The following is a 13272-nucleotide window of genomic DNA, read 5'->3' as shown; positions in this document are numbered from 1 at the left end:
CCGAGTAATTCCTTCTCCCAACTGACTCAAGTCCCCCCTTAAGTTACCAAGTACGGGAGGTGGTCGCCCATACATGATTTCAAAAGGAGAGAGGCCCATCCTTCTGGTAGGGGTACTGCGGATTCGCAATAAGGCTATAGGTAAGAGAACGTTCCACTTAAGTTGGGTTTCCTGACACATTTTAGCCAACTGGTTCTTTATAGTTCTATTCATTCTCTCTACCTTACCAGAACTCTGGGGTCTATATGCAGTATGAAGCCTCCACTTTATACCAAGCATATGAGTCAGTTGTTGTAGGCACTGGTGAACAAAAGCTGGACCATTGTCCGATCCTATAGAACAGGGTAGTCCATATCGGGGTATTATTTCTCGTAGCAGGAATCTCACAACTTCTCCTGCTTTCTCTGTACGAGTAGGACATGCTTCTACCCAGCCTGAATAGGTGCACACAATTACCAGCAGGTAACGATGTCCACCCGACTTAGGCATCACTGTAAAGTCTATTTGTAGATCGGACATGGGGAGTCCCCCCATAAACTGAACTCCTGGTGGCTTTACTGGTCCTTGTCTTGCATTATTCTTAGCACACGTTACACATCTGCGTACAATGGCCTGAGTCAAGTTGGACAATCTTGGTATGTAGAAATGTTTTCTAAGAGATTCTTCAGTACTGTCTCTCCCAGAATGTGTCCCGTTGTGATAATTTTGGACAATTTCTACCGCTAGCGATGCTGGTATAACTATTCTTCCATCTTCTAGCTGATACCACTTGTTCTCCAGATACTTTCCCGGTTCAGTCTTTAACCACTCCTCTTCTTGAGCTGTATAAACTGGAGTCCATTGGGACAGTGGAGTTGGTATAAGAGCAGCTATATGCCCTACATACTCCTGTCTTCCTGATTCAGCAGCACGCTTAGCTGCACTATCTGCCATCCGATTTCCCTTGGTTACATCACCATCTCCTCTCAGATGCGCTCGACAATGTATGATACCGACTTCTTTCGGCTCCCACACTGCTTCCAATAGTTGTAGGATTTCGGCTGCGTACTTGATTTCTTTGCCTTCTGAATTCAGTAGTCCTCTTTCTTTATACAAAGCTCCGTGGGCATGAGTGGTTAAAAACGCATACTTAGAGTCCGTATAGATATTTACTCTTAAACCTTCAGCCAATTGTAACGCTCGTGTTAGTGCTATTAATTCTGCCTTTTGTGCTGATGTTCCTTTCGCCAGTGGCCGAGCTTCTATCACCTTGTCTATTGTTGTCACTGCATATCCTGCATAGCGGATCCCTTCTTTCACATAACTACTGCCGTCGGTGTAATATTGAACATCGGGGTTCTGGATGGGAAAATCACGAAGATCTGGTCTACTTGAGAATACTTCATCCATTACTTCCAAACAATCATGTTGACTTTCAGTAGGTTGTGGCAAAAGGGTAGCTGGATTTAAGGTGTTTACAGTCTCTAAATGCACTCTTGGGTTTTCACACAACATTGCTTGATACTTGGTCATACGGCTGTTACTAAACCAATGATTTCCTTTGTAATCCAACAACGTCTGTACTGCATGTGGGACTCGTACATAAAGTTCTTGACCCAGAGTGAGTTTATCGGCTTCAGCTACTAGCAGGGCGGCTGCAGCTACGGCTCTTAGACAAGGTGGAAGTCCGCTGGCCACTGCATCCAGTTGCTTAGACATGTAGGCAACAGGTCTTTGCCATGATCCCAAGTACTGTGTCAATACTCCCACAGCCATTCTTCTTTGCTCGTGTACATATAAGTAGAATGGTCGTGTGTGATCAGGTAGACCTAATGCTGGGGCACTCATCAAAGCCTTCTTCACATCTTCAAATGCCGTTTGCTGTTCTTGGGTCCATAAGAAGGGGTCGTGCTCTGTACCTTTGATAGCTGCGTACAGAGGTTTTGCTAGTATCGCATAACTGGGAATCCATATCCTACAGAAGCCTGCTGCCCCCAAGAATTCTCGCACTTGTCTTCTATTCTTGGGTATTGGTATTTGGCAGACAGCTTCTTTTCTCTCTGGCCCCATAATTCTTTGACCTTCAGAGATATGGAATCCTAGATACTTGACAGTTGGCAAACACAACTGAGCCTTCTTTCTAGACACCTTGTATCCTGCCTTCCAGAGAATGTGTAGTAGATCGTGCGTTGCTTGCTGACAGATTTCTTTTGTAACTGCTGCTATCAACAAGTCATCTACATATTGTAACAATACACACTCTCCTGGGATGGACTCGAAATCCAATAGATCTTGACTTAGGGCTGAACCAAATAGGGTAGGTGAATTTTTAAACCCTTGGGGCAGTCTTGTCCAAGTCATTTGGCGTTTTGAGCCCGTTACAGCGTTCTCCCATTGGAAAGCGAAAATACATTGACTTTCTGCGGCAATTCGGAGGCAAAAGAAGGCATCTTTGAGATCTAAGACTGTGAAGTAAGTAGCCCCGCCCGGAATTAAAGCAAGCAGGTTATATGGATTGGGTACAACTGGATGTATGCTAACAACCGCATCATTGACTGCTCTTAAGTCCTGCACAGGTCGATACTCATCTGTGCCGGGCTTTTGAACAGGCAGCAATGGGGTGTTCCAGGGGGAAGTACAGAATTTTAGGATACCATACCGTATGAACTTATCCAGATAGGATTGGATGTTCTTCTTAGCCTTCTGCGGAATGTGATATTGTCTTAGGCTCACTGGATAAACCCCATGTTTCAGTTCAATTTTTATTGGTGGAATATTGCGGGCCAGTCCTGGTGGGTTGTTCTCTGCCCAAACTCCTGGTATGTTAAACAATGTCTCATCACTCCTAGGGTTTTGGCTAGTCAACACTGTATAAAGTCGCCACTCTTCTTCCTTTGGTACGGATAAAGTCATAATACCTGAAGGTCCATTAAACTTTAAAGATGTTGTTCCATCTGGTAGGAACGTAATCTGCGCTTGTAATTTGGATAGCATATCACGTCCCAGCAATTGGACTGGACATTCAGGCATATAAAGGAATTGGTGTTTTACTACGTGGCCTCCCAATGTACAGAGTCGACTTTTAAGAACCGGTCTTTCAGCACTTCTTCCAGTTGCTCCTATCACAGTAATAGTCCTTCCAGATGGAGGAGCAACTAGATTAGTCACCACTGAATGTTCAGCACCAGTGTCGATCATGAACGCACTCCTTTTCCCCCCTATTGATACATCGACCATAGGCTCCGCTCGACCAAGGGGGATGGAGCCCGGTCGGTATCAATAGTCCTCCATGACCGTGTCAGCCAATCCTACGAAGTCCCTACCTTCTCTATCGCGGGACCTTTGCGCTGCTGGAATATACCTATCTTCCCTAACACTTCCTCTGTTCCCATTACTCCCTCTATACCCATTACTCCCTCCGGGGCCTCCTCTACCTCTCGCTCTGCCTCTAAAGTTTCCGTAGCCTGCCCTGGGTTGGTCTCTCTCGTACTGCTCTCTTTGCGGACATTCGTTCCTCCAATGCCCTTCTTCCTTGCAATACGCACACTGATCCCTACTCAAAGGCTCCCTACTCCATCTATTATTGCCTCTATCTGGGCCCCGTTTATCTACGCCTGCGATCGCTACCGCTAGCATATCAGCCTTTTTACGCATCTTGCGCTCCTCCTCTTTCTTGCTTTCTGTTTCCCTATTCATATAGACCTTATTAGCTACCTCCATTAGTTGGGAGATTGACATACCTGCAAACCCTTCTAACTTTTGTAGCTTGCGCTTAATATCTCCGTAAGCTTGGCTGACAAAGGCGGAGTTAACCATTCGGGAATTGTCTGCGTCTTCCGGATTAAAGGGGGTGTACAAGCGGTACGCCTCCAATAATCGGTCATAAAAGACACTGGGCGCTTCATCGCTTTTCTGGATCACCTCAACTGTCTTCGACATGTTAATGGCTTTCTTTCCTCCGGCTTTCATGCCAGCAATTATAGCGTCTCTATAGGCTCTGAGTTGAACCATATCAGCACCATTTACGTTCCAATCGGGATCAGTGTTGGGATAATGTGTTGCGGCCCATGCTGCTGGATTAGCTTGGTTCAAAGCACGGGCTCTATCCTCTAATGCTTTAATGGCTGCTTGATTTATTCTTGTCCTTTCCTCATTGTTAAATAAAGTCATTAATAACTGCTGGCAATCAGCCCATGTCGGATTATGTGTCTGTACTATTGAGGTGAACAGATCAGTCATGGCTTGTGGTTTCTCAGTATACGAGGAATTGTGGGTCTTCCAGTTTAAAAGATCGGTTGTAGTGAAGGGAACATATACGAAGACAGGGTCAGCTTGTGCCATTTGACCTGCGGCATTAATATAGGCTGACCCGGGATTCAGACGAAGAGGCATCTGATAGTGTCTCAATTGTTGGGCACCGGTCAACTGTCGGGTCTGTATGGGGCTACGTGGAGGGGCGTCAGTCATGGGTTCCGGTCGGGGAGAGATAGGGTATGGGGATGTGGGAGGTTGGTTTTGGGAAAAGGTGGTAAATAGAACACTTCGGGCCGAGCTAGATGAAGCTTGACCGGAAGTCTGAAGTGGCGCCAAATCAGGATATTCGTTTCTAATGGGGGTGGGTTCTGGTTCCGGAAGGGGAGATTTAGTACGAGGGGGGGTGGATCCTGTACTGGAGGAGGAAGCGGAAGTGGATGAGGGTAATGAGGGAAGGGTTACAGGACTTCCTGTATTTGCGTCACTTCCTCTTACCGGAAAGTAAGGGGGCGGCAAAGGGATCTCGGACTCAGGGGGCGTGTCCAAAATGGGCCTAACACCAGCCCTAGTGGACGAACAAGTCCTAGCTACCATGAGGCGACACTGTTCCTCGTGGCATGTCCGGAGCCATTTTGGCGAGTCATTTACGGCCTGTCTCCAACAATCAATATAAGGAAACTGGCCGTAAAGTTCAGGCCTACCTGATACAGCCACGTGTAAGCGCTGTACCAGAGTTGGATCCAAACTGCCACGTGGCGGCCATGCCGCAACCAAAGTAGGCCACTCCCTAGTGCACAAAGTGACCAAACGTACAGGGGACATCTTAACCCCAAAATCACAAACTTTGAATCCCTTTTTAAAATTCTTAACCATACATCCTAAGGGATCCGGAATCGTTGACTGCGACGCACCCATATTTAACAGTGGAACGTCGTCGACAACGATTACTATACACGCGTACTATTCAACAGTCACACCCGTTTCCTCTGGCAACAGCACCACGTGGTACGGTTACCAAGTGAAACGTACACAATAACAATAAACACTCAGGGAATTCCCGTACACACACAGCTGCTACACCAGTCACTATATAATCAATATTATGCCCTTTGGCGTAACTACACAGTCACCCACGCTATAATTCTCTATATACGAATTACCCGTCTATAACACACCCCAGTAACATCGTCTTTTACAAATAGCGGTTACAGTACGGTTAGCATAGGTCAAAGCACAAGTTAAGGTCACAATACAATTATTAGTGGTTATGGTGTTAAACATGCAATGGACGACAATGATTAGTACTTATTATATAATGTCAGTAAATATACAGGGTTATGGTACCGTGCACTATAATACAGCAACACACTATTAACACTCTCGCTAGACGGCTGAGCTCGCGCTATCTAACAAGATATACACTTTACTAAAACAATCGTTAACACATTTACAATTCCCAACTAAACTATTGGCCAGTACCTTGAATGGACTACCTAAAACTATATACACCCGTTTTGGTTAGCCACACTGCCCAATCACCACATATACATAGCGAGCTAGAGAACCGAATTTACACAGGCGCCTCTTAGTCGCACTATACAACGAGCTAGAGATCCGAATTTACACAGGCGCCTCTTAGTCGTACTATCAAAAGTCTAGTGGGTTCCAAATTTACACGCCTTCCCACTTAGCCCAGATAGGATGAGAACTAGCGAACCGAATTTACACAGGCGCCGCTTAGTCTCCCGGTCCCTCCGACCTAGCGAACGTAATATACACCCTAGAACGCTAGTCTAGACAAGACACCGGTGTCCGGCTAGGGCTATCTTACACCAGGACCCCGCCTGACTAACCAAATCAAACGGTCTGACTAAAGAGCGTTCGATCGAGCGGTGCGCCTTCGCTCCTTCCCTCCGACAGAGGGGGCAGATACAGATTCAAAAACCCCTTTGGGCCTACCGCACAATCGGTATACCCCTAGCGGGTCCTGCCGTCTAAAACAGCAGTTATCTTACCTCCTCGTTCCTGAACCTGAGTTCACACTCATCGACGGGGACACCCCAGCACTTCTCACGTAGAGGCCGATGATCTCCTGGACAACAGACCAGTGGCGCCGAGACGAAGGGAGGTCCACGCAGAAGTTCAGGGGTGCAGCCGTAGAGAACGTGGGCAAAGATAGACCGTCTCACGCCTCTGCCTCTCAGCTACCGTTGAACGATGAGCTTCCCGGCCAATGCACCAAATGATACCGGAGAAACTGACGGAAGCCAAGCACAGAGAGATGGACACAGGTTTCTTCAGGAAGGAAGAGATTCTTTATTGGATCACCGATCGGGACTCAGAGGGACTAGCGTCACCAAAATACAGCAAAGTCTGAGTCCTGAATACATAGAGTACATTCCTTATATAGCACTGTAGCTCCTCCCACAATTAACTACACCCACACATACCCTTAACCTATTTAATGAATAGAGTCTAAACTCATCCATCCGGTCTAACCACGTGGCTCATCTGATACAAAGGAGAGGGACGCGTAATTCCAGTTCTTACATTCCTGCACCTGGTCAGTACAGTGATGACAGTATCTTAGCTACGTGTTATTAACTAACTGATACTACAAACACATATACATACATATGCCTTGTGGCAATCTTAGCCTGCTAAACTTGTATTTTACTGGAATTACATCACAACATCACTTTTTTAATAAAGTGAAGTAAATTCATACAAGCGTTTCTTGCTACCATACAATGATCAACCAGTCAAATTTCTTTTTTCACACAATGTGGGTGGTATAGCATCCGGGAAGATTGAGTCTGTTCAAGTGATGCTTGCAAGTTTCTAATTTAGAATACACTTAATGAAGCAAATCCTGCAGCCTCCTTCTTTATTGCAGTATTATGCAAAAACACTACTTCTGGGTCCTCCCTTCTCTACTTCTGTTTTGCTCTCTGTATTGGGCAATGAACATGTAATGATATCATAAGGAAATCTTTAATAAATAAAAGATAGAAAAGTAATTATCACATTGGAAACAAATAAAATCATGACATCTGCACATTCACTTGCTTCAGTCTCCACCTCTGACATACGTCCTCTCCATACAAACTTGCATTTGGTGGACTTCCTGCTCACAATTCTGTCTCATTGGAAACCAGTCCTTCTAACCTAAACAATATTAGTTGGGATAATAATATATATTTATTATGTTCAAATGTCAATTCACTGTACATCAATACAGAACACGACAGAGATTGCGTAGTAGCTACAGTACATATTCATTGGAAACATGTTAGATTACATTTATTTAAATCAAATTGATTCTAAAAACATTGTGTTTATACTTAAAACAGCTACCATTGGTTTAATAACATAATTTTCTTGAAAACAAAGATCATATCAGTAGAGGAAATATTTGCCCAAAATGTATATATAGCTTACTGAGAGAATAACATAGTTAAAGTCAAGCTCGACACTCAGCTTGACAAAGGAAGTGGAGCTTGCCTTAAGCGGCAGCCCCAACCGTTGTGGTTGTAATCCAGATTTATGGCCTGGTATCAGGCTATAAAGTCAATATTTGAAAATCTAGTGCTATGCCAGTGCACCTATCAGATACCTATATGGAAAGGGTGAGTTCCACGAGTAATTTACACCTAACCTCCTCTATGAAATATCTGGGGATTACAGTCACCAAAGGAAAAGATTCCCTATATAAAGCAAACTATCAAACCGTTTTCCAAAAGATTAGAAGGGACCTAGAGATATTGGGGGATACTTCAATCTCATGGATGAGTTGACCACATATACATCATAAAAATTTAAATTTGACTGAAACTTCTCTTTTTGTTCCAAGTGTTACCACTTTAATTAACAAAGGGTGACCTTGAGAGTACTCAGAGACACACAAATGCATTTGTAAGGAATAACAGGAAGCACATGTTAGCAATTTGTATGGAAAAACAGAAAGCACAAGTTAGCAAGGAGTATGCTGTACAGACCTAAAATGAGGGAAGGGCTAGAACCTTATAAAGTATTTTTACGTGGCACAAATGGCTCAAATGGTCATGTGCAGGGCCGGCCTTAGGGGTGTGCGAGCTGTGCGGCCGCACAGGGCGCCATGGAGCAGGGGGCGCCCTGTGGCCGCACAGCTCACACATGGCAGAAGAAAAAAAAAATTGCGGCGGGGGCTGAGCTTAGCGTGTGGCGGGGCGGGGCTTAGCGTGCGGCGGGGGCGGAGCTAAAATGCCGTCTTATTGCTGCAGGGGAAGCAGGGGGGAGTCCCTGCTTCCCCCCACGACCAGAATCCAGGAGCTGCACTGCCTGTCTGCCTCCAGAAGGAACAGAGGTAACTATGTGATTGTCTGCTTGTGTGTCTGTGTGTTTGACTGTGTGTGTGTGTGTGTGTGTGTGTGAGTGTGTGAGACTGTCTGTGTGTCTGTGTGTGTGTGTGTGATAGCAATAGCCAGAGCACTTATTCGTTCACCCAAAGTTCTACTTCTAGATGAAGCCACTTCTGCATTGGACAATGAAAGTGAGAAGGTAAGAACACAAGAGTATAATATAAATCCCAGTGAATGGTGAAAGAGATCTATTAGAGCAAAACTGTAATGGTTCTTGTCTAGATTAACACCAAACATTCAGAGTTCAGTTTTTCATGTAGCTGAGTTGTTTTTAATTACTTAAGCAGGTGTAAACACTACAAATTCCTGTGACCCATAGCCTAAAAAAAGTTTAAAAAAAAACAAAAGAATACTGCTCCATTGCCAAATTGTGAGCTCTAATTAATATATTGATTGCCGTACAAATGTGTAGAGTGAGGAAATACAAAACTGTCAAGTCACTATGATGGATGCCTTTAACAGCACTCCAGATAACCAGATCTATGACAAAATGTCTTTGAAAATGGTTCTCTCAGGGAGTACAGACACTGCCAGATGGGAAGAGTGGAATAATTATGTACATTCCAGATTATCCTCATGCACAATCCCTAGTATGATACTTTAACCAATCCTTCTACACTTCTGTTTAGCTACACAAGGACATTAGATAGGAGAACATTTTAAAAAAGACTGCTTATCTAATGTTTGTGAAACCCTAGCATATCATAACGAAAACATGATTAGATACCTCAGACTTAAAAATTGTGTCCCTTCATATTAAAACAAATATAAATAAACGATTAAAAAGAAAATTAGGGTTCCCTGACACACCCCCCAAAAAATTTCAAGAGGCCCAACAAGGGACCTCTCCTCTTCATCCACCACCACATTGGCTATAGTGTGAAGAATAATAGAAATAAAGGCTCAAGAGATGCTAAAGATCCAGAGGACCCTACCTCATCAAATCCAATATTTTGAAAGCGGGTTAATATTCAACAGTGGATAAGAGTATACTCTTTGCTTAATTGATTTCCTTGCGACTACAGTTTGTTTGTCTGTTTAGAAAAGGTTGGAATGCCTGTTCCCGTTTAGTAAAAAATTGACATCAGGCTATAGACCACATCCCCCCCCCCCCCCCCCCCCCTTTGCAGAGGAGGAGATCGTAAGAAACTTTTACTTCAACGGGAAGTCTATTGGATTAAAACTTTGAATACTGTCCACCCTAAGGGTCTCAATGAAAAATGTGCCTTATCAGTATTTTTAGGATAATTCCTCTATGTCTATACTTAGCATCTGCTACTTATCTCTGGTGTGCTAAACTTTAATGTGACAATACTTCCAGTATATTAATTGTTGCTACATGTGTTAGTTACTGTATTGACAATACCATGTCATTATGTGTCCAGCTCAATATACCTAATATGTACAATTATATTATGTTACTATTTTAAAATAGTTACTTCATTGCACTGTCACTGTGTGTCAAGTCCTGCACCAACTCATTCCTATTGCTATTACCCTGCTATAGCTATTCTGTTGAGGTTATGTTGTCTTAGCACTAAAACCTTTTTGCCACTTAAAAAAAAGTGCCAGTACAAGCTATTACTATAAGGTTGACGGTACTCTGTCGCTACTCCCACCAAGCCCTTCCCTTAAACTTATAGATAAGATACATTCTAACTATCCATCTATTATACTAATAATTTGTTAGCTTTGTGATTCACCATCTTGTCCTGCGAGTATTTGTTTTTAGTAATTCACTGCTTAGTAACTTTCTATTTATACAAGCTTTTTTACACTACTGAATCAAGTACCCGGGCAACACCGATGGCTAAGGATGATGAGAGTTAAAGTTCTGTTTGTAATCATGGTAACCTCAAACCATGCATACTGGATATTGCCAGGAAATGGTTGGAACACAAACACTCCCCTCCCCCTTCCCTCTGAGCCCCAATTATGCAGATACAAGGGCAGAGTGGGAGACAGCCTGTCAGGGTACCTGTAGTCTCTACCTCAGAGGAGGTGAGAGACTTAGACGTTTATCCTCCCAGAGGGGTTGGTTCTTCCGTTCCTCGCGGTCCTCTCGGCCATTTACAAGCCGACCGCGAGGGATCCACTTCCTTATATGACGCGACGCTCAGTAGTCGACGTCATGACGCCAACCCGGGTCGACCTGTCAGTCAAGTCCCGAGCACTAATCAGGACTCGTCGGGGGCGTGATTACCCTCTAGAATCAAGGTATAAAGTAAGGCTTTCGGCATCTGCTCATTGCCCTGTCGTGGTTCTAGCCTGTCTAGTCACTCAGTGCTCTTGTATTCTAGTTGTCTCTTTGATTCTGACCCGGCTTGTTTGTACTACCCTGTTTATCTCTGTTACCCTTTGACTCGGCTTGTCTCTCGCTTACCTGTCCTCTCGTTCCCTCGACCTCGGCTTGTCCCTAGACCATTCTCTACTTACTCCTTACGTTAAGTCCGGCCATTCTAAGGTCCGGTATACGTACCTACCACCTGTTTGTACTCTGCGTGTTGGATCCCTGTCCCGATCCTGACATTACGACAGGGCCAATGGATCCTGCAGGTACAAACACTCAGGTTGGTCCTTCTGACTCTAGGTTCGACGCCATGGATCACAGAATGGACCAGATGGCTCTAGCACTACAGGCGTTACTATCTCGTTCTAGTAATCAACCAGAGGAGATGCGTAATACTTCTATCTCCCCTGTGAGTTCAGGTCTAGAGGTAGCCACTGTAGGTGCTTCTTCCCGTATCACTCCACCTGTACGTTATGGTGGTTCTCCAGAGAAGTGTCGTGGTTTCTTAAACCAAATAGGTATCCATTTCAAATTACAACCCCGCTCCTACCCTACAGATAGGGCGAAGGTTGGATTCATTATCACATTACTTGTTGAGAAAGCTTTGAGATGGGCCAATCCATTGTGGGAAAATGCTAATCCGTTAGTATATTAGCCTTTGTAGCTGCTTTCAGAAGAACTTTTGACCCTCCAGGTAGAAAGGTCAATGCAGCTAGATTACTGTTGCGCCTTAGACAAGATAACCGAACACTTGTGGATTATGCACTAGAGTTCAGGTCCTTGGCGGCAGAAGTTAAGTGGAATGAACAGGCTTATATAGATGTATTTTTAAACGGGTTATCAGACATAATCCTTGACGAGGTTGCTACTAGAGAGCTTCCTGAAAATTTGGAGGATTTAATTTCTTTTATTTCTCGCATTGATGAACGTTTAAAAGAGAGGCAGAACACTCGAGAGAGAAACCGTAGACCTTCCTTTAAACTAGCTCCTTCATTTCAAGGTTCTGAATCCACAACCTCACTTTTTCCAGAACCTATGCAGATAGGCAATACTCGCCTCTCAGAAGAGGAGAGACAGTACAGGAGAAGGGAGGGGTTGTGTATGTACTGTGGAGTCAGAGGTCATTTACGCCTAAATTGTCCTAATCGCTCGGGAAACGCTCGCACCTAAGTTTCTCTAGAGGACAGGCCTTGGGTGTTTCTATTTTGTCCTCTAATCATAATTATAAAGATCACAGGCTTCTGCTACCCGTTTCTTTAACTTGGGAGAAGGGAGTACTAGAAACTATGGCATTGATAGATTCCGGAGCTGCTGAGAGCTTTATCGACCAAGTTTTTGTTACCAAACACGCTATCCCATCCCAGTTAAGGGAGACACCCTTGGCCGTTGAGTTGAGCCTGTTATTTTTCGTGAAACCATACCCGTTAAATTAACTGTTGGTATCTTACACGAGGAAGACATGTCTTTATTGCTTATTTCGTCTCCTTCTGTTCCCATAGTCCTGGGGTATCCTTGGTTAAAAAAACATAACCCTATTATTGATTGGGAATTAGGGGAGATAGTCTCATGGGGTCAGGGTTGTCAGGACAGGTGCTTACCGACAGTGTCACCGCTTTGCGCAGTTAACACACCGATTAATTCTACCTACTCTACAGAGGTACAAATACCGCCCCTGTACCTGGATTTAAAGGCAGTATTTGACAAAAAGAATGCTGATACTTTACCTCCACACAGGTCTTTTGATTGTAAGATTAATCTACTACCTGGTACTATGCCTCCCAGGGGTAATGTATATCCTTTGTCCACTAAAGAGAACTTAGTCTTAGAGGAGTATATTCGTGAGAACCTTGAAAAAGGATTCATTAGGAGATCCTCCTCTCCTGCCGGGGCTGGGTTTTTTTTTTGTTAAGAAGAAGGATGGTACACTAAGACCTTGCATTGATTATCGAGGTTTGAACAAAATAACCATTAGAAATGCCTACCCAATTCCTTTGATTACCGAGCTCTTTGATCGTCTAAAAGGCTCCAAGATTTTCACCAAGTTAGATCTCAGAGGGGCGTATAACTTGGTGAGAATTCAGCAGGGACACGAGTGGATGACGGCGTTCAATACCCGTTATGGGCACTATGAATACACAGTAATGCCTTTTGGTCTCTGTAATGCACCGGCAGTATTTCAGGACCTGATCAATGAAGTTCTTAGGGAATTTCAACATGACTGCGTTATTGTATATCTGGATGATATACTTATACACTCTAGAGAGATTGAGACTCACCAGAGACAAGTCAGAAGGGTATTGCGCAAGCTTCTTCAACATGGCCTGTACTGCAAATTGGAGAAATGCAGCT

The sequence above is a fragment of the Pelobates fuscus genome, chromosome 1 (assembly GCF_036172605.1).
Source record: "Pelobates fuscus isolate aPelFus1 chromosome 1, aPelFus1.pri, whole genome shotgun sequence".
Classification (NCBI taxonomy): domain Eukaryota; kingdom Metazoa; phylum Chordata; class Amphibia; order Anura; family Pelobatidae; genus Pelobates; species Pelobates fuscus.
Note: the sequence above shows the minus strand (reverse complement) of the source record.